The sequence below is a fragment of the Protopterus annectens genome, chromosome 2.part1 (assembly GCF_019279795.1).
Source record: "Protopterus annectens isolate FY-2018-M chromosome 2.part1, PAN1.0, whole genome shotgun sequence".
NCBI lineage: Eukaryota > Metazoa > Chordata > Ceratodontiformes > Protopteridae > Protopterus > Protopterus annectens.
Genome location: NC_056729.1, coordinates 830,691,805 through 830,714,194, shown reverse-complemented (window position 1 = coordinate 830,714,194; position 22,390 = coordinate 830,691,805).

Here is a 22,390-nt window from a genome sequence, read left to right as displayed (position 1 = left end):
ATAAAAAAAATGCGGAGTAGTAGAAAACAAGATGGGAGATGAGCAGTTTGCATTCAGATCAGAATGTAATACAATACTCATGATGTTTGCAATATGACAATTGAGAAGAATCTATAGATGAAGAAAGAGTCCAACTAGACACTCCTAAACATGAGAAAGGATATGACAAGTTGTCAAGAAAATTGATTTGGACAGTCTTGTAATTGTTAAAAGTCTCAGAAACATCAGGAAGATTAGCGCAGGCTATGTACAATGACCCAGTCATAGAAGTACTTGAGAAACAACAATGGGACAACCACAGCAAAGCACACATGTTTAATAAACAATAAGCAGTAAACAGACAAGCGTTTTCGGAGATGCCTCCTTCCATCTCCGAAAGCGCTTATCTGTTTACTGCTTATTGTTTATTAAATATATGGGCTTTGCCGTGGTTGTCCCATTGTTGTTTCTCAAATATTTTATCCTGTTTTTTCTACATTGGGACTGATTTTCTCCTTGCTGCTGTTTACCTGGCCTGTTTTACAGTCATAGAAGTACAGTGTTTATAGATAGTACGAGGCTAACTGCCCTTGGTGGCTATTTTAAGCCTAGCCAGTTAACCCATGTGAGAATCAAACGCTGCAACTTATGTCTGAAAAGTAAGCACTTTAGCCATTATGCCAACCTCCCACCCTGTTGGACTCACAGAGGGATTACCAGTGGGAGTGGGTATGCATCAGGATTCAACACAGTGCCCACAACCGTTCATACTGGTGATGGACTACATCAGGAAATAGGTCAGAGAGGATAGCTCAACAAAGCTGCTGTATGCAAAAGATTTGACATTACAGGCAAACTCTTAAAAACTTTAGCAAATGACAGAAGAATGGAATGCAAAGCTGAAGGCACACAGGATGAAACTGAGTACATATAAGACAGTTGTAATGACCGCAAAAGGGGGAAATCAGCAGAAGCTAAACATTGTGATAGAAGGGAAAGCAGTAGAACAGGTTAAGTTTCAAGTACCTGCAATGTGTGGTTGAGGAGGTGGGAAATCTAAATAAAGAGGTCAAAGCTAGAATCAGAAGGGCTGCAGCTAAGTGTCACAGTGTGTTAGACTCACTGTGTTACAGAAGAATGCCAAAGAAGCTAAAAAGTAAGGAGTACAAAACAGTGAATCAAGCAGTACTACTGTGTGATACAGAAACCTTGCCAGTGAAGGCAGAGCAGTTGAGGAAGGTAGAAGTGAAGGAGATGAAGTACCCAAGATGGGTGATAGGATGCACACTGTGTGACAAATGAAGATATGAGGGAATCAGAGCAAAAGCCCAAGCAGCTTTAATTGTTGAGAAGGTCAAAGAGAACTGATTACAGTGGTTTAGGCACATGTATATGAAAGCAGAAGATAATCTGTTGTAGAAAATCTGGGCCAGACAGACACAAAGCAAGATAAAAGAAGGACATCCAGCAAAGAGATGGATTGATTACATGAGATCAGCATTAGTAGTAGCCAGGCAGTAGCCATTCATGCGACTCCCTTCTTTTTAGCATTCTTGACAAGCTAATTCTTTATTTTCACTAAGTACTGCTTGATTTCTTCCTTAATTTAGAATATCTGCCTAAATACTTCATATTTAAATTTTCAGGGTCTATGTATTAGTTTCCCTTCAAGTGTTTGGCAGTGCTCTGTACAGACTTAGACACTTTGAGTGACATTTTTTCTGTAAAAGGCTTCAGTACTTAATATATTGAGCTCATATCCAGGCATGTCTAAAGGTCAGTTCCCTGTGCTTTCTCCTGTCAACCTGGTGAACTTGGGTATCCTGAGGCAATGTAGCAACTGTATCATGTACACAGACAATGCTCCCCTCTTACCTCCCAACACTATGACTTGTGAGAGATGCACATATATAGCCAATTTGGAAGCCAAGTACTCTCCAGCCAAGACTGGATTAGCCAGTCAAGAGAAGAAGGTTAACACCTGCACCACAACACATTCAACACATAGCCCTCCAGAACATACACCACCACAAACCTCACATACTAACATAAAACACACACCTACTTTTGCGGAGGCTCTCAATAAAAATCTGACCAAACAGAGACCACTGAGGCAGAAATGTAAACAACCACCACATCCCAGCACAAACCATGAGACACATAGCTCACATAAACAGTGTGCCACTCAACCAAAGCCCATAAGGCAAAACAGCTTACCCAATACACTAGTCATAGGTGACTCAATAGTAAGGCACACTGATGTCCCACTCACTAGGTTGAGAAAGTTATGGTCAGCTGCCTGTCAGGTGCCAGGATCCACTACATAACCCACGCACTTAGGTCACTCCACAACAGGTACAAATATGACTCTGTCATTATCCATGTTGGTGTGAATGACCTGAGATGTACCTCCCTGGACTACATGAAAAGAGACATACAGGAGCTCTTGGATCTTGTAGTCCAGGCAGGTATGATCCTATCTCTGAGTAGCATCCTACCGTCACCCAGAATGATACCACAGTACAAGCAGAAAATGACTGACTTCAACAACTGGCTAAGTTTCTGGTGCTATTCTAAGGGGATCCAGTATCTATCTGCCTGGGATGACATGATTGACAGACCTCGATGCTTCACCAGAGAAGGCTTGCACCTGTCCACCCAGGAATTTCAGCTACTGGCCATAGCTCTTGCCACCCTTTAGTGCCTTTTTTAGGCAATGTCCTGGAGACAAAATTACCACCATAACAGCTACAAGCAAACAAAATTTGAGGGTAATGCTACTCAACGCTAGAAGTCTAAATCTCAAAATGCACTCGCTCTAAGCACTCCTTAAAATGTGCAGTGACCGAGACCTGGTTCAAGGCTCCGGAGAACACCCCAGCACTACCAGGCTATAATTCATACCACACCTTTTGCGCCCTAAACCTGGACTGAAGCACTAAAGGTGGTGGTGTCTCCGTATTCATAAAGGATATGCACACCTCCAGACTGGTAGCCCAACATAACACATCAGAGATACTTCAGATATAATTAACACTGGGTAAAACTGCAATCCAGGTTGTAGCCTGCTATATATCCCCCACCATGTCCCAAGACTCCCACTCCACATTCCTAAACACATTGGAAAATATTAGGGTAGAACCCAATACCCTTATACTGGAAGACTTTAACTACCCCTCCATTAACTGGGATAATTACTCATGTACCAACATACTTGCTCAATGTTTTCTGGAATTCATTAATTCCAACACCCTGGACCAACTCATTCTTACCCCCACCAGGGGTAGAAACATCCTTGACCTGGTCATTACTAACATGGGTGACCATTGATCTACACCAGTAATCAACTAATTCCTGGTCAGATCTGACCACAAGCTAATCATCATGGATATCCACATCCCACTCTCACCCGCCCCCCCAAAAGAAAACACTGTAAAAAAATTCCCAAAGCCAATTTTGGACTTCTAAAAACAGAGGTGGCTAACTTCACAACACCCATGTAAATGGAAAATAGGTGCATGACTGAATCACACACCAATGCACTATATGAGCACATATGCAAGTGCATGGAATGGGCCATACCAAACAGAACCAAGATGCTCTCCTCCAAAAAAAGGAAGCCAATCTGATGGTCCCCCACCATAAACAAACTCTACAACAGAAGGAAAAAACTGTTGTAGAAAAGGGTGAAGTCCCAAGACTGGAAAATCTCCCTTGTCAGCCTCAGCAAAAAACTGAGATCCATCATCAAATCCTCTAAAGCTAGCTATGAAAACAAAATTGCTGCAGATTCTAAAGATAACCACAAGGCATTCTATAGTTATGTCAAGAATCTACATGGCAATACTCAGATCTGCTCTGAGTTACAGCACAATGACAATACATATACAGAACCAACTGATATTGCCAACATATTGGCCGACAGGTTCAGTGTGAACTTTACCCCCTAAAGGGCCTATAACAATACCTGAGCAATGCCAAGTCCCTATTATCACAGATACGCAGGTAAAAAATGCACTGTCCAAAGACAAGAATTCAGCTTCCGTGGGGCCTTAATATATCCCTGGCTGTGTTCTACATGAATTACAACATGAACTGGCACCACACCTGAGTACCCTGTTCAATCACAGCCTCATTTCAGGCTTTGTTCCTACCAAATGGTGCACTGCTATGGTCATCCCATTCCATAAAGGGGGAGCGACTACAGACCCTGGGAACTACCGCCCCATTAGCCTGATGAGTCTGATATGTAAGGCTATGTAATGCATTATCATGGACCTTATAAATAAGGACATAGGGAATCTCCAAACTCTGGACCCCACGCAGTTTGGGTTTGTGAGAGGTAAATCATGCCTGCCCAACCTGATAGACTTCTTCGAGTCTGTCACCAGAGCTATGAATGAGGGTAAGGTAGTTCAGACAGCCTACCTAGATCTTGTCAAGGCCTTTAACACCATCTCTCACTCAGGAATCATAGATAGATTCACTAAACTAGGCATAAACCCCTATGTCATAAGATGGGTTGGCAACTGGCTCACTTATAGAACCCACACTGTGAAAATAGCGGACTCTGAATCTGACTACTGATCAGTTACAAGCGGTGTCCCACAGGGATCGGTCATAGGTCCTCTCCTGTTCAGTATCTACTTCTCTGAAGTTCAAGCCAATACAAAGGGACTCTAGCTGACCAAGTTCACAGATGATTACAAACTGGGAGCCATTACTGATTTTCCAACTGATGTAGACATACTACAAAAAGGCCTCACTGACATCAATGACTGGTGCCAGAACCATGGCCTTATGCTCAATGCCAAAAAGTGCATTGTCATTCCCTTTGGGAAAAAGTTGGTGCCCATGAACTACCACATAGGTGGTAGTCCACTAAACACTGAAGGTGTGATAAGAGACCTGGGGACACAGGTTGACAGCAACTTCTCCTTTGATAACCACATTGCCACTGTAGTCAGAAAGCCCTTCTATGTGGCACATCTCATTACAAAATATTTCTCATCCAGAAAGAAAGAGGTCATAATCCCTCTCTACTCATCCCTCATTAGACCTATTATCGAATACAATGCCTCATTCAGTATGTACCTCACTAGACACCAACAATAACTGGAAAGGCCACAAAAATACCTCACTAAGAGGATCTAGCATGCCTTATACGGACAGACTCAAAAAACTCCAGCTATACTCTGTCTCTTATCGCCTACCTAGAGGTGATCTCTGCTTGACCTTCAAAGCCATGTCTGACCCAGAGCTGCTAGATATGCTACACCTAAAGAAATCCCAATCCCTCAGTGCCACATGGTCCAGGCACCTAAACCTCATTACCACAATAAACAGAACCTGCTGGTGAGACAGGTTCCTAACCCAACTCTGGAACAAACTTCCCATTCACGTCAAGCAAAGCACTTTACTGGCCCTCTTTATGAGAAGTTTTGATGAGTGGATGAGCAATAGGAAGTTCATCCCGGGGATCACTTCAGTGGCCTTGCTTGACAGGGGTACTGGTAACTAACTTTGGGCGGCATGATGCCAGGGAATCTTCTTGGGCTAGGCTTATATAGGCTTCAGGGCCGTTAGCCTAGTACACACCTATGAACCTATGAGAGAAAACATGCAACAATTAGGTATGACAATCAGTATAGGTGGGAGAGTGGCATTGAATCAAGAAAGATGGCAACAGTTGAAAATACACCTTAACCACATGTAGAAAATGTGAAAAAGGGGATTAATGAGGATGTTGACCCAAGGTATTATTATACTGACATAGTCACTAATTTTAATGACAGGATCACACACTTCACAGATGGTGCATACCTCTGCAGGAAGTGACAAAGGATCACAAAATCAAGTAGATGAACATTTTACTTTGCTGACTGTACAATAAGAGAACCTATGCACTTCAACATTAGTGAATCCTTAACCAGAGGAACACCTTCAGGAGAATGGCACAATCTCAGAGGCAGCAGTGTCCACTGTAACATCTATGCAAAAATGTGTCAGTTACAGCAAGTGTCACAGCTACCTCCAGAAACATAAAAAGTACTGGCTGCCAAGAAGCAGATTTGATAGAATATTTTTCTGGGTCAGACCACTGCCACAGAAACTGACTTAGAGATGGTCAAAGACCTGCAGGGTGTATGTGAGGATTTCCACCAGTACATGGAAATAGCAGAGAGTAGGGGTAATCCCATGGTCATAATCATGCTCAGTACGCAGGTACACACAGCAAAGCTATGTTTAGCTCCATATATAGACTAGTCAGGATCTACCAGACTCATGTAGGAAACAGTGGTGGATGGTGAAGAGGATGGGTTACTGTCTGGATACATAGGTGCATAAAGCATCATGCACCATGTGATTCTCAAGAAAGCACTGGAAAAGTGTGTGAGGGGTCATAACACAAAAGAAGTAGTCAGACAGGCCTTGTCAGTGTTCTCCTGCACATAGCAGTACCTCTCATTTGAGGTCTCAGTCATGCAGCACTGTGAAATTACTACCTATGAGATCATCTGCTTCCAGGAGGTCATGTCATTGCAGAAAGTCAGCACCAAGCTTACAAGGTAGCACTTACTCATGATCACTGGCATCATCACCCACACTATCATTAGGGGGCATTATGTATGACATATTTGATCTACTGTAAGTCAGGCCTGACAGTGCAGCTACTGAAAATATCACATGTGACAATTCACCAGCAGTCATTCAGTAGACAAATGTCACCAGTTTAAGTCAAAAGAAATGTTTAAAAAAATGTGGGAGGAATGCAGGGAGGGGGATCTGTAGAATGCTATATAGGCCAGTATTAAGAGCCTATTGGGCAGCATGTATTTGACTTGAATAATGTTAATGCCTACAACAACAGAAGAAAGAAAATTAAGGGGGGGGGTGATTGTCTGCAGACTGCAGTGTTCTACATTGCATTCTGCAGACTGCAGTATAGAACAGTATTAAGGGCCTATTCAACAGCATGATTTTCAATTGTGAAATGCTATTGCTTACACTTATATGGAAGATAATTGGAAACAGTTTAAAAAAGAGTAGGTGGGAGACACCAAAATGAAATGTAGAAAACTATTAAGAGGCTAACACACAGTAGAAAAATACTACATGACAAATACTAATCTTGCCATCAAAACTAGACTGTTGCCACTTCACCCTCAGCACTGCACAAATGATGACTGCTGTTACTTCTGATGACATAAGGATAGGTGTCTATGACAGAATTAATTAATCTGATGAGCAGTATCTGAATGGATAAACATTTGACCATGTTCAACTAATTTTCTTCCTATAGAAAGTAGTACCTTATGAAACCTGCAAGATGGTGAATTGCACATTTCCTCAAACTACTCAGTCAATTAATGAAATATCAATTATTGAGTAATGAACATTCCAGCAGAAGCAGTACTTGAATATTTTACTGCTTTCCCTTAAATAAGACACATGCATTATCACAGTACATAAATTTCATATTCCTTACATGCTGCCAATTCCATTCACTGCACAGATCTTAGCGAACAGCCAGGCATGATTCTCACTATATGGTAATAATAAACAATAAATATATATATAAACGATATAAATTGCTATACTTAAAAAAATTCTTTAAAGATAAGATGGACTGTCTATTATACACCCCAGGATTCAGCAAGCTCTGCACGGTGTGCAGGAATAGTGCAAGAGCTGCTGCAGGCAATAAGGCTGACGTGCGATCTAGGAATGAGCTCCCAGGACATGCACGAGCACTCCTGCACTATTCCTACACAGACACAGCCCCTGTATGCTAATTACCTCATTTGCTGGTGAAAACCATGTAAATGAGGTGAATTAGCGATCCAGGAAGCAGGCAGTGGTCCGTGCAGGAATAGTGGAGACTGCAGAAATGTATTCAGCAGTAGCTGAATACATTTTTGCAAACTACAAAACGAAGGCATGACTGCTCGTAAAAAAGCATGTATTATAAGGGTATGGCCATAGGCATGAAAAATAGTTTCAAAATTATAAAACATAACTTTATTTTTTTTGGCCGATTTCAGACATTTAAGCATAGGGCAGCAGTGCACAAATGGGATCGGCCCGAAAATAAGAAAAAAAAAGCTGGAAATAAGCTTTTAAACCAAAATCATCATTTTGCCATAATAGTCAATGGCATGCATAACACAAGACCATGAAATAGTAGTTGCTATGGGGGAAGGCTGTGTCAGTTTTGTAACCATGCATTAGCACTCAGTTCTATGCAAATGAGGGGAATGATACTGAATCACAGATTTGCCCTCAGTGCTAGCTTGCGCCCAACCATGCAGGTGCAATAACACCATGGTCTAAGTATAAGAGCTAGATGACCTCATAAGTGGGAGTGTCATATATGCTGTAAGCTTATTGGAGCTCTGTGGCCCGTGTTTGCTCTTAGCTAAGCACAGCTAAGAAAGGGGTGTGTCCAAAGCTGTCTAGCAGTATTTATATTGTCTAAATGGGTTTTAAACCTAAAAAAAAATAAAACAGGAACGAGCAGCTCCATTCACATCTGAGCACTGGGTTTGTGCAGTGTGCCTCGGGGCTGAAAAAGGAAGGCAATGGGAAGGGAAAACAGCAGTAGGAAAGCAATCAAGGAGAACCAGCATAGCTGGTAGGTGAAATGTATCACAATCAGCCAATTACACAGGCAGCAGCCCAGCCCATCCCAGCACACCACTATAAACTATGCAAACACCTTTCACTCTGGTTTTTCCCACAAACTCTACACCACCGATGTACACGAACGGGGACATTTTACCTAACAAAACCAACAGAATGATAGGTGCTGCTGTCTCTCTCATAAATCAATATGTGGACGAGGCTGAGGGTGGTGAGGATGAGAATACTGATGACCAACCCACAATGAGGAGAAGGCGAAGAGTGTACAGACCCAGGATTACCTACCAGGGCCTACATGAGCTGGAGATAGTGGAACACTATAGGGTGGACAGGGACCTCCTACAGCAAATTGTTGAGCTGTGCCGACCACGCCTCACACACAGACCCAACAGAGGGGAACCCATCCCAGTGGATACCAAGGTATGTGTAGTAAGACTACTAGCCAGAGGTACCTTCCAAAGGCCAACTCGACATATCATGGGGATCTCACAGACATCAGCATCCAGGGTACTCCACCAGTTCCTGGAAGCCATGTCAGCACATGCCGGTGAGCACATATATTTCCACAACACCCGTGAGGTGTTGACCCGCAATATGTGTCACTTCTACCAAACAGCAGAATACCCTGAGGTAGTGGGTGCAATAGACTGCACGCACATACACATCAAAGCACCACCTGGTGAGCAGGGTAGGGTCTACATAAACCACAAGGGCTTCCCCCCCATCAATTGCCAGGTCATGTGCGATGCCCAGGGCATTATAATGAATGTGTGTGCTGGCAGCCTTGGAAGCTATCACAACTCCCACATCTGGCATATGACACAGCTGTACCAGAGATTTGCCAATGGGACACCCCATATGGCCACCTAGTGGGGGATGCTGGTTACACACTGGAGCCATGGCTGATGACACTCATCAGAAATGCACACACACCTGAACAGGAACTCCATAATAAGGCACACGCACAAACCAGAATCATAATGGGGCGTGTGTTTGGGATGCTCAAGTCACAGTTCCAGTGCTTGGACATATCCGGTGGAGCCTTGCAGTACTCTCCAGCTACATGTACACAAATTTTCATTGTATGTTCCATGCTACACAATATGATCCTGCAGAAACAGCTGCAGCAGGAACAGCATGGATCAGGGCCACACAGCCCCCACCATTGCCAAGGCTAGCACAGTCACAGAGTGACTCAGAGGAGGAACAACCTGAGCCTACCCTGTAGGCAGAAGGAGGTGTGTGCAGTGTGCCCAGGCTTTTGCAAAGAAACAACGCATAGCATATATACTGACACAGTAGAAACCCAGAGAATGACACCTCTCTCTGACTCACACATACAGTAAAAGGGATGCCAAACATGACACTACCTGTGCTTTACCATGTTTAGGGAGTGTACTGTGTGCATCTGACATAATCAGCCCTCCAGCACTATCCTCAATACTGGCACACCAACAAGGTAAGTCACTCTCCCTATCAATTGCTGAATAGAGTAGTATGTTCTGCTACTTGAATCTATGGTATGGATGTGAGCATTCAAGGGAATCAGGTGGCTGAATGCGATGGCAGCAGATAGTAGACACCTATATGGGCAGCATGAAATCCATAACAAAAATACTGGTGTCAACAAAGTAGGTAGTGCTAGACAAGGTGACAAATCCCACTGCAGGACATGTGGTGGGCCAAATGTGTGTCCGTAGGACATACACATGCATGTAAGTGAGGTTCTCATACCCAACAACAGTCTCAGCCAGCAGGACAGGTGTAGATGACCACAAAGTAAGGATGTGCTAAGGCCTCCAATTGATGGCAATGGAGAACAGCCCCCCTCCAGACCAACACAAACAGCATACAACAGATCAGGCAGTGGGATGTTAGTTCTGAAGGGTAAGAAGTCTGAAACTGAAATGTAGGTCATTAAAGCCTAAGATCTGTACTCCACTGATATGTCTCTAGTCTGCATGATAGGTCAGAATACAGAATGAAAGGGAAGCCAACAGAGTACCTGAAATACCAGTACAGTCTATAAAGACTGGTAGAGATGGGTGAAGGCTGTCAGCCTAGTCAAATAGAATTTTGTACATAATTCTGTCATTTGTAAATATAAATGTTGAAATACAGACTTGTTTTCTTAAATAAAAGAATATGCTGTGAAATTTTAAACTCAAAACAATGTAGCAACATTGCCCTCTGCTGTAAAGAAAGCTAAGTCAAGAATTTCTTGTCTGTCCTTTGAAATTGAAATTATTTCATGACTGTCTTTGATGTTTATAATTCGACTCCGGCCGGGCTAGATGAAGGCTTCCTGCCTGTTGTTTTATGGCTAAAATTAATAACCAGAATTTACATGTGGAATGTCTTTTATTGCTATGTTTTCTGCCTAGGTGTGAAAGAATATAAATGCAGTTTCTGTCAGCCTGGGAACACAAGGAAAGTGTAAAAAAATGATGTAATGGGATTCAGGACTGCAATTGCAATTTAAACAGAGAGAATCAGAAGGCATTAAGTATTTTTGTCTTGATCATCCAACTCACAGCACTGTCTTGCTCATATGTAAGTTATCTTGGACTTGTGTTTTCTTTTAGAATTAGCTAAGAACTAGAAATATTAGACTAAGTGTTTTTCTGTGATGTCAGAACTGTACTACTGAATTATTTTAAGTATTTCTCTGTGATCTCTGGACTCTTGACTAGCACTGTGTAGTAAGAAGTATTGTCTTGTATTTTTAGAATTTATTATTAAATATTTTTAAACATTTCAACTGTGGCTGTTTTGTGTAGAGATTATTTAAGCTCTTAAGCGTACTTGCATGCCTTTGGTAAAATTGTACAAAGCCACTCTAATAGCTTTAGCCCAGGGCTATGCTACCAATTGGATAATAATATTTCACAGTAATAATTGGACACCCTTTTTAAGGGCCTTTGAGTAGCTGATAAGTATTAGTGGGAGGTGGCAAGTGGAACTACAGTATAGTCTGGGAGAAAGGGGCACAGCTGGAGAAACTGTGCCAGCCTTCCCCAGGAGTGTCTGTGTGGTTGTATAAACTCTTATCTCAAAGTGCATGTGTGTGTGTGTGTGTGTGTGTGTGTGTGTGTGTGTGTGTGTGTGTGTGTGTGTGTGTCAGCTACTTGGGCAGGGACATGAAGCACTGGTTGGACAGAGAGGGTGCTAGATGTTTTAGCTTGCCCACTAGGCTGAGATCTGGACCCTATAGTTGTGTCAGTCGGGAGTCTTACTGGGGACCTGGAGAGCAAGGGAGTGACCAGCCCTGGACTTACTGTGATCTCTGTGTGCTCTTAAGGGAAATTGCACTTTACTGTGTGTATTTATTATCCTTTCTTCATATATGAGATGCCCCCTTTGGTGTTAGTGGTGAGGATTGAGACTCCTTAATTGCTGGGCCAGAGCACGGGCATCACATATTAATTGTTTGGCAGCAGTGGGATATCCACATCACATATTAATTAGTTGGCAAATACTAACTGGCTTGTAGTGGTGTGGGTAGAGTGAATCCTGTCACTTGTGTACAGTGAGCTTTGAAGGTGTTTTGTACAGCCACACAGTGAATACTCAAAGTTCAGGTCACAATTGTTCAATTTCTTTTGTTAGCTTAGATAGTCAGGGTGAGCAGGCAGCATGTCAGCAGAGGAGTATGGAAAGCTAACAAGGAGCCAGCTGGCGGAGATGTGCCAGGCTAGGGGACTGGTGCATGGAAACCTGACTAAGACAGACCTGATTGCAGCCTTGGTTACAGATGCATCAGAAAACAGCAACCAGGAGGACAATTAGACTGGCAGTGGGGATATAATACCCTCGGAGTGTGGACAGCTCAACTTTCTGCAGTGGATTTAGAAATCCAGATGGAGCTAAAGAGACTTGAGTTGGAGGCCTGGCATGTGGAATTAGAAGCAGCTGAGAGACTGAGGTGTCTAGAGAGTGAGGAGAATGAGAAACTGCTATGCCTAGAAGCCAAAGAAAAAGAGAGGCAGCATGAGAAGGAGATGCTGACTCTTCACCAGTCATGGAGGTAATGGGGAAGGGAGTAACTGGACCCCAGAAACACAAAAGGTCAGTAAATTTCTTATGCAGTTTAAAGAGAAGGATCATTTTGATAGTTTCATTCATATGTTTGAGAGGGTATGTAAACAGTATGAAGTTGACCAAGGGCTCTGGGTACGGTTCCTGACCCCATTACTCCATAGCAAAGCTGTAACTGTATTATCTAAAATGTCTGACGTTGCATGTTTTGATTATAATGCTGTAAAAAAATTGTCTGTTAGAATTGTTTAAGCTAACACCTGAAGTGTATAGGAAAAAGTTTCATGAGCATAGACGCAAGGCAGATGAAAGTGTGTGTGAATATGTTGCTGAATTGAGCACTTATTTCCATAGGTGGGTGAGTGGATGTCAGGTCACCACATTTGAAGGGCTGGCAGACCTTTTGTTGGGGGAACAAGCCCTTAGCACTTTGCCTGAGGAAATGAGGATCTTGTTAGCTGAAAGACAATGTCCTACTTCAGATGAGTTGGGGAAGAATGGAGACCTATACCTGGCAAGCAGGGCAGCCCTGCACAGGAAAGGGACCCCCAGTACTGCTCATGGGTATAAAGGAACCCATGGCGGGCAGCACAGACTGCCACAACAGAATTTGCCAGTAGCAGGGGAAGCCACTAGTCCAGGTATATGTCCAGGAGCTAGGGTTAAATGTTTTGAATGCAACCAGTGGGGCCATGTGGCATACAGGTGTCCACGGAGGAAAGGTGGGGAACAAAAGGTGAGGGAGCCAGTAGGTGGGAAAGACAAAATGCCAATCGTAGGTTATCTTGAGACAACAGGGGTACTAAACTACCATTCTGCAGATGTCCTGAGAGGGAAGGATTTGGATGATGCAGTACCATGTGCTTATGCAGTTACATGCAGTCAGGCTAGGAGACAAGCATGTGGGTCTGGTAGCCTGGGGGAGATCCAGACAGACTGCATACTTGCAGCCAGGACTGGTGAGGTAGTTACTTCAGGGAGGGAGCTACTCTGCAGCAGTGAGACTGAATGTGAGCCACAGCTGCTTGTGGGTACTGATGTTCCCTTGGACAGAGTGACTGCAAAGGTAGAGGTGAGTAGTAGTACCCAGGTTGACAGTGAGGCACCACTGTCAGTGGATGCCAGACTTCCTGTGGAAGGGGAGCTGGGAAGGGTTACAAGGAGAGAGTTGAGACAGGCTCAGCTCTCAGACCCTACATTGCAAGGCCTGAGGCAGTTAGCTAGGGAGGCACCTGATTCCAAGGAAAGAGGGAATCTGTATACTGGGACAAAGGATTGCTATACAGAGAGTGGACCCCTGAGGGAGGGCAAGAAGGTAAGAGAGTACAACAGTTGGTAGTACCTGGAGCCTACCATTTGGCACTTCTAGCGATAGCCCATGATATTCCCTTTGCAGGTCATATGAGCATAGAATGTACAAAGAGGCGTATTATGCAGAACTTTTATTGGCCTGGAATTTCCAGCGATGTAACAGGGTACTGCAGCACCTGTGAGCAATGCCAAAAGGTAGGCAAGGGAGGAGACAAGGTGAGAGCTCCTTTGATACCTTTGCCTGTGATTGAGGAGTCATTTCAGAGGGTAGCTATGGATTTTGTGGGTCCTCTGAGTATCCCAAGTTCCACAGGGAAAAAGTATATCTTAGTGGTAGTGGATTATGCTACACGATACCCTGAGGCAGTGGCTTTGTCCTCTATTGAGGCGGAAAAGGTGGCAGATGCTTTGTTAGAGATTTTCAGCAGGGTAGGTTTCCCAAAAGAAATATTGACTGACAGAGGTGCCAATTTTGTGTCAAACCTCTTTTCTTGTTTGTGGAAGTCCTGTGGGTTGAAGAACATGAAAAACACCCACTACCATCCCCAGACTAATGGTCTTGTTAAGAGGTTAAACTCTACAATCAAGTCCATGCTACGGGCACTTGCAGATCAGTTTAAGAGGGAGTTGGACAAATATTTGCCCCATCTGTTGTTTGCTTACAGAAAAGTTCCCCAGAAATCTACAGGTTTACACCGTTTGAGTTGCTGTATGGGCATAGGGTGAGGGAACCTCTAGATTTAATTTCAAATGAGTGGAAAGGTGAGTGCGAGTCTCACAAGGAGTCTTTTGTGGCATACATCCTGAACCTTAGGGCAAGGCTCAGGGAACTCATGGGCTTGACCCAGGAGATCATGGTAGAAGCCCAACAAGAGAAAAAGGTGTGGTATGACAGGAATGCTCGAGCTAGAGAGTATGCTGTGGGGCAGCAGGTAATGATTCTCATTCCTGTCAGATACAACAAGCTGCAAGCAGCTTGGGAGGGTTCCTAAAAGGTGGTAAGAAAGATAAGTGATATTAACTACATCGTGGAACTGCCAGGGAGATGGCAGGGGCACAAATTGTACCATGTTAACATGATGAAACCTTACCATGATAGGGAGGCCATTGGGCTGAGCATTTGCAGTGGATTGCAGGAGGAGTCTGAGGGAGATCTGGGGACTGATCTTCTCAGTGATGCTCGGGCTGACACCTCAGTGGAAGGGGTAGCAATGTCCCAGCAGCTATCTCCTACCCAGGTTCGAGAAATCCAAGCAGTATTGCAGGAATTTTGGGACATGTTCACTGGGAAACCAGGGTGCACCCACCTGGTGCAGCACCAGGTGGATACAGGACCACAAAGGTCTATTAGGCAGGCCCCTTATAGAGTGCCTGAGAGAGTCAAACAGACTCTGAGGGAGGAGGTACAGGAGATGTTGGAACTAGGGGTGATTCAAGAGTCCAACAGTCCCTGGGCCACCCCATTGGTGCTGGTGTAAAAGAAGGATGGCAGCACCAGGTTCTGTGTGGACTACAGGAAATTAAATAGTCACACAGAGTCGGATGCTTACCCCATGCCTAAGACAGATGAGGCCCTAGAGCAGCTGGGTCGGGAAAAGTATCTTACAACCGTTGATCTTACCAAGGGTTACTGGCAGGTGTTCTTGACTCCCAGTGCTAGAGAGAAGTCAGCCTTTGTGACTCATTTTGGCTTGTATGAGTTCACAAAGGTGCCCTTTGGGATGAAGCATGCCCCAGCGACTTTCCAGAGGCTAGCAGATCATATCCTAGCAAGAGCAGGAGGGTTTGACCTTGCTTACCTAGATGATATTGCCATCTACAGCCATTCCTGGCCAGAGCACCTTCAGCATGTCAGGGAGGTGCCGGGCAGACTACAGAGGGCAGGGGTGACCATTAAGCCGAGCAAATGTCAGGTGGGCATGGCAGAGGTCTCCTACCTAGTACATACAGTGAGGAGTGGTAAGATAAGGCCAGAACCTGCCAAAGTGGAAATCATTCAGGCATGGCCTGCGCATATTACCAAAAAGCAGGTGAGGGCATTTTTAGGGACAGCAGGGTACTACAGAAAGTGTGTCCCCAGTTATAGTGCCATAGCTGCTCCCCTGACAGACCTGACAAGGAAGAACAGGACAGATAAGGTAGTGCGGACCACTGAATGTGAGCAGGCATTCCAGAAGCTTAAAGAAGCTTTGAGAAGACCCCCTGTGTTAGCCTGTCCAGATTACAGCACATAATTTGTTGTGCAGGTGGACGCTTCAAACCATGGGGTGGGGGCTGTACTTAGCCAGATTTCTTCAGAGGGAGAAGAGCAGCCAGTGGTTTATCTCAGTTGCAGGCACCAACCCAGGGAGGAATGCTATGCAGCGGTAGAAAAGGAATGTCTAGCCATGGTATGGGCACTGCAGAAACGTCAGCTTTATATGTATGGAAGGAAATTCACTGTCATGACAGATCACAACCCCCTAAAATGGTTAAACAGAGTTAGCCAGCAAAATGCCAAGTTGCTAAGATGAAGCCTAGGGTTGCAAGCATATGATATGTCTGTGCAGCACTGTAGTGGGAGTAGCAATGCCAATGCAGATGGGCTCTCAAGACAGAGAATGGGGTAGGTTTATTCAGATAGACCTGACCCTCTCAAGCAGCGTTTCTCAAGGGTCACTTGAAAAACTAGCTTGAGTTTTCCGGGAGGGGGGGGGGTGTGAAGACAGGTAGAGATGGGTGAAGGCTGCCAGCATAGTCAAATAGAATTTGGTATATAATTCTGTCATTTATAAATATAAATGTTGAAATACAGGCTTGTTTTCTTAAATGACAGAATATGCTGTGAAATGTTGATCTCAAAACAATGTAGCAACATTGCCCTCTGCTGAAAAGAAAGCTATGTCAAGTATGTCTTGTCTGTCCTTTGAAACTGAAATTATTTCATCACTGTCTTTGATGTTTACAATACGTCTCTGGATGGGCTAGATGAAGGCTTCCTACCTATTGTTTTAAGTCTAAAGTTAATGACCAGAATTTACATGTGGAATGTCCTTTATTGCTCTGGTTTCTGCCTAGGTGTAAAAGAATGTAAATGTAGTTTCTGTCAGCCTGGGAACACCAGGAAAGTGTAAAAAAATGATGTAATGGGAATCAGGACTGCAATAGCAATTTAAAGAGAGAATCAGAAGGCATTAAGCATTTTTGTCTTGATCATCCAACCCACAGCACTGTCTTGCTCATATGTAAGTTATCTTAGACTTGTGTTTTCTTTTAGAAATAGCTAGGAACTAGAAAGATTAGACTAAGTGCTTTTCTATGATGTCAGAACTGCACTACTGAATTATTTTAAGTATTTCTTTGTGATCTCTGAACTCTTGACTAGCACTGTGTAGTAAGAAGTATTGTCTTGTGTTTTTAGTATTTATTATTAAATATTTTAAACCTTTCAACTGTGGCTGTTTTGTGTAGAGATAATTTAAGCTCTTAAGAGTTCTTGCATGCCTTTGGTAAAATTGTACAAAGCCAGCCTAATTGCTTTAGCCCTGGGCTATACTACCAATTGAATAATAATATTGCACAGTAATAAGTGGACACCCTTTTAAGGGCTTTTGAGTAGCTGATAAGTATTAGTGGTTGGTGGCAAGTGGAACTACTGTATAGTCTGGGAGAAAGGGGCACAGCTGGAGAAACTGTGCCAGCCTTCCCCAGGAGTGTCTGTGTGGTTGTATAAACTCTTATCTCAAAGTGCATGTGTGTGTGTGTGTGTGTGTGTGTGTGTGTGTGTGTGTGTGTGTGTGTGTGTGTGTGTGTGTGTGTGTGTGTGTGTGCCAGCTACCTGGGCAGGGACACGAAGCACTGGTTGGACAGAAAGGGTTCTAGATGTTTTAGCTTGCCCACTAGGCTGAGATCTGGACCCTATAGCTGTGCCAGTGGGGAGTCTTATTGTGGACCTGGAGAGCAAGGGAGCAGCCAGCCCTAGACTGACTGTAATCTCTGTGTGCTCTTAAGGGAAGTTGCACTTTACTGTGTGCATTTGTTATCCTTTCCTCACATATGAGACTCCCTCTCTGGTGTTAGTGGTGAGGACTGAGGCTCCTTAATTGCTGGGCTAGGGAACGGGTATCACACAGTCATAGCAAATGTTTACATTTGTCATGTATGCCTCCCCACCCACGATCCTACGTAGAAATGTAGTAACATGTACATGTGGGATTAATAACAGTGGAGCACAGATTACCTAAGCTAGCCAAATTAGCAGGATAGATTGTTGCACGTGTACAATATACAGGGCTCTATGTGTTAGGTTGTTGTGTATTGTATATGTGTGGAAGTGGTCAGCATGTAGGCATGGAGGGTTGTGTCCCGGTGGCCTATGGCCAGTACTGTTGATGACAGGGCCATGTTCTGACAACTGCAGTGCCAAACACAATGCATCCCAGCAAGACCCAATCTAGCAGTTATCCATACTCATTCTTGAGATGTAATATCTGTCACCATCTGAAAGATGGACATGTCATGAATGTGGGCCCAGACCTACACACAGGACACAGGTGGAAGTACCCTAGACAGAGTATATAAAATGTAACTGACTAGTGCACACACCTTTGCAATTATACATACAGGTTAGATGTAGTCTGGCCAATCACTTGCAGACCACAAAAGGCACAGTTATGAAGTAATGAGAAACTACTGATTTCCCCGCACAAGCCAGCATAAGGGTAATGTTCCAGGTATATCTGTGAGTCAGCTGCAAGAAGCTTTAATAGCACACATGCAGTCAGCTCACCCCACCATTAGCCACAGGTTCATCACAGGTCATATCCCTGCTGTTGGGAATGAGTAGAATATGACCCCCACTTCTGTATGGGAATACCCACAGAATGCAGCATGCTGAAGATGTGTCCTATGCAGGTGTTTCCCTAGCTGTAAGCAGCACCCTGCCAGCATACACCAATGGATTAATAAGGGCAGGAACTACGGCCATTAGCACCTCGCTCACCTAACCAGTCACCCCAGGGGAATCTAGTGGCTTGCAGCCTGGGACTGTAGGAGTAACATAATGCACTGGACTGCTACAGAGGGCCTGCATCACTATCAAATCCCCTACAGTCCTCTGTCAAAGGCCTGCACCCCACCTATACTGCCAATGTATGTTATCTTATGGGGTCCCAAATAACAACATAACACAGTCCACAGAACACAAACGCAAGGCCATGTCAACAAATCTCAGTAGTATGCCCACCATGTCCTACTGCATGAACTGTGGACCAACCACTAAATACCGCTGGGATGAAGTGATAACTATAGAGATTCTTATCAGATATCACTCGCATAATGTTAGGAAGAGGATAGAATAACATAGGGGGCATGTAGAAGCATGGACGCCGTGCAGTGTGTGAAATCTGAAACTCTGATGTGTGCCCATACTACCGCTGCCTGCAAAACCAGTAATGGGTGGCTATAAACCTGCTCATAAACCACAATGTGAAGGGGAACTGACCAGATATATGAGCCCTGCCTCTGGGTAACCTGTGTGAATTTGTACAGCTGAGAGGTATAGCCACAGCAAGACATGGTCATTCTGTCACATCAATAGATGTACAAGCAGGGGATCTTCAGCTACCACACTACCAAGGTGCTGGACCATTTACACAGTCCCATCAGCAAGTGTCTGCAGCTCCCCCTCCAGAATGGCATGATTGTGCAAGAATATGTAGGCTGCAGACCACAATACTGCACACAGCTTCATCCAGCTTGTATTCCCCTAGAAATTACTGTGAGCAAATAAGTATATCTGCCAGTAGTTGATGACATAATACATCAGAGTGTAAAGCAGGTACATTTGTCTGAATATCTCTGCTAACACCAAAACCATGTAGCACAAGCAGCACAGGTACAGTTAGTTACAGTATCCCATTATCCTTTGCCCACTGTGACCCCATATTGTCAACTTACCTGCATATATCCTGCACAAACAGGTTGCTAGCTATAGGTGTAGAACACAAATGCCTGCACTGGAGTACAACCTACCTGTAATGCATTCAAACATTCAATACAGAAGGTCATACTGGGCATGTTCTCACACTTACAGAAATGAAACCCATGTCTGACAACAACAGTGGACTATACATATCTGTCAGTCACAGATTTCAGTGCACACACACCACATTGCACACTATTCATGCTTTGCACACACACCGGACAGGAATACACACATATATCCAAGGACAACACACTATAATAGGTCAAACATACACAAACAGAGATGCGGGAAAGAGAGCGACAGACAGTGACAAAGAGCTTCACATCATGAGGCCTGTCCCACCCCCACACAACCAATTGGCCAATATCACATGATGTGCCAATGCCTATTACTGTAGACATGTGCTTCTGGTAGCCCTCAGCACTATAGTGTCTGTGGTGCTTGTGATAACTGTGTAACATGATAGTACAATCCATTATTCATCTAGCAGTCATATACCCAGTCCTGTCAAATGTAAAGTTGTGTGTGACTGAATGTTGTGTGTGTGTTTCCAGAGGAAAGGTTTATGGCCCATTCACACACACTGCACTCCCTAGCTTAGCAAGCCTGCTGATGTCAGTTACCTTGAAATACCCCTTTGGACAATATTGATCCCATTAAGCTCTGTGGTGCATGCAATAACTGTGTGATGCTGTTGTGTGACATACTAGTTAGGTAGGAGTTCTAATCCCAGACATAGCAACTGTGTGTGTCTGTGTGTGTGTGTGTGTGTGTGTGTGTGTGTGTGTGTGTGTGTGTGTGTGTGTGTGTGTGTGTAGGGATCAATGATTTTGATACCATTTACAGACACTATACCTCCCATTGCCCTCCTTTAGCAATCCTGCTGATGTCATTCACCTTGAAATACACATTTGGATAAGGGCTAGCCGTGTAAGCACCGTGGCGCATTTGATAACTATGTAATGCTATATTGTAACATACTAGTTAGGTAGGAGTTCTAATCCCAAACATGGCAACTGTGAAACTCTGTGTGTTTGTTTGAGTGTAGAGGGATCAATGTTTTTGAGGCCATTCACAGTCACTACACCTCCCATTGCCGTACTTTAGAATCCTGCTGATGTCATCTACCTTGAAATACACCTTTGGACAATGGCTAGCCTTATAAGCTCTGTGGTGTGTGCCATAAATGTGAAACAATGTCGTAGCAGTAGCTACACAGCTATTGGTTTGAATCTCATCTGTGGCAAGTGCTTGTGCATGTTCTTCAAAGATTTTGGCCCCATTTACTGCCAGTTTACAACTCAGAGCCTGACTTTAGCAGTCCTGCAGATATCATCCACCTTACAAGTACCTGTTGCAAAGCCTAAACCATGTCAGGTCAGTGGTGCATGTGGTAAATGTGTGACATAATGATCTGTAAAGATTGTTAGATAAAAGTTTGAACCTCACCCCTGGCAAATGTAAATGTGTGATTAGGGTAAAGTTATTTTTTGGAGCTCTCACCCACTACATCACCCAATGCCAGTTTTTACAAGAGCCGGTGATGTTCCTCAGCTTAGAAGTACATTGGGACAGTATCCATCCAATAAGTTCTGTTGCACGTTAGATAAATATGGTACACTGTAGTAGCAATACATAGCTAGGTAGGGGTTTGAATGTCAATGCTGGCAAGTGTGTTTGTGTGTGTCTGTCACCAGTATCCTGTGTGGAGGTTGCTGTGATTGAGTAATTGCAGGATGCACTGTGGGGCGGGTTTTGACAAATTATTATATTGAGGACATACTATATGTCACAATGTCCACCTTACAAGGACAACAGATGTCAAGCAGCAGAGAGGCTGGTGTAGACAATCCATAGCCCTACATGTGACATTATGGATTGGTGAACAATATCGGCAACTCTTGTATTACTCAGAGAACACTCTCCAGCCATGTCTCATACACAAACACACTTGGCTAGGCAATAACCACTATATTGTTAGTTCCCTGCATATTGCCCACAGAGAGTAACCACGGTGTGATTGCACTGGACTACATGCCTGTTGATCACAACACCATCACTGACATCAGAATGTACACCTTTCATAGTTATACACATCATACTAGTATTTCTGTTCTGATTTATTTACCTGTGTGCCCTGTATGGAAAATCTATATGTTGCAGTATATTACTTTTTCTATTCAGATTCCAGTTTACAACTGTAGAACCAGACTGACATGCTAGTGATGGTCCCTGGATTTGAACTGTGGTGTGTGTGCAAAATTGAACTACAGGCCTAGTCCTGAACTACTGGGGAGGTGTTGTGTATTGTTTGTGACATTTCTATCTAGTATATATTTTTGCGCACAGTACTTTTATTATGACATGTATTATTTGTTTCCCATTTTCAGTACAAATTATACATACACAACAGACATTGGTGTCACTGTTTGTGAAACGTGCACATTAGATGGA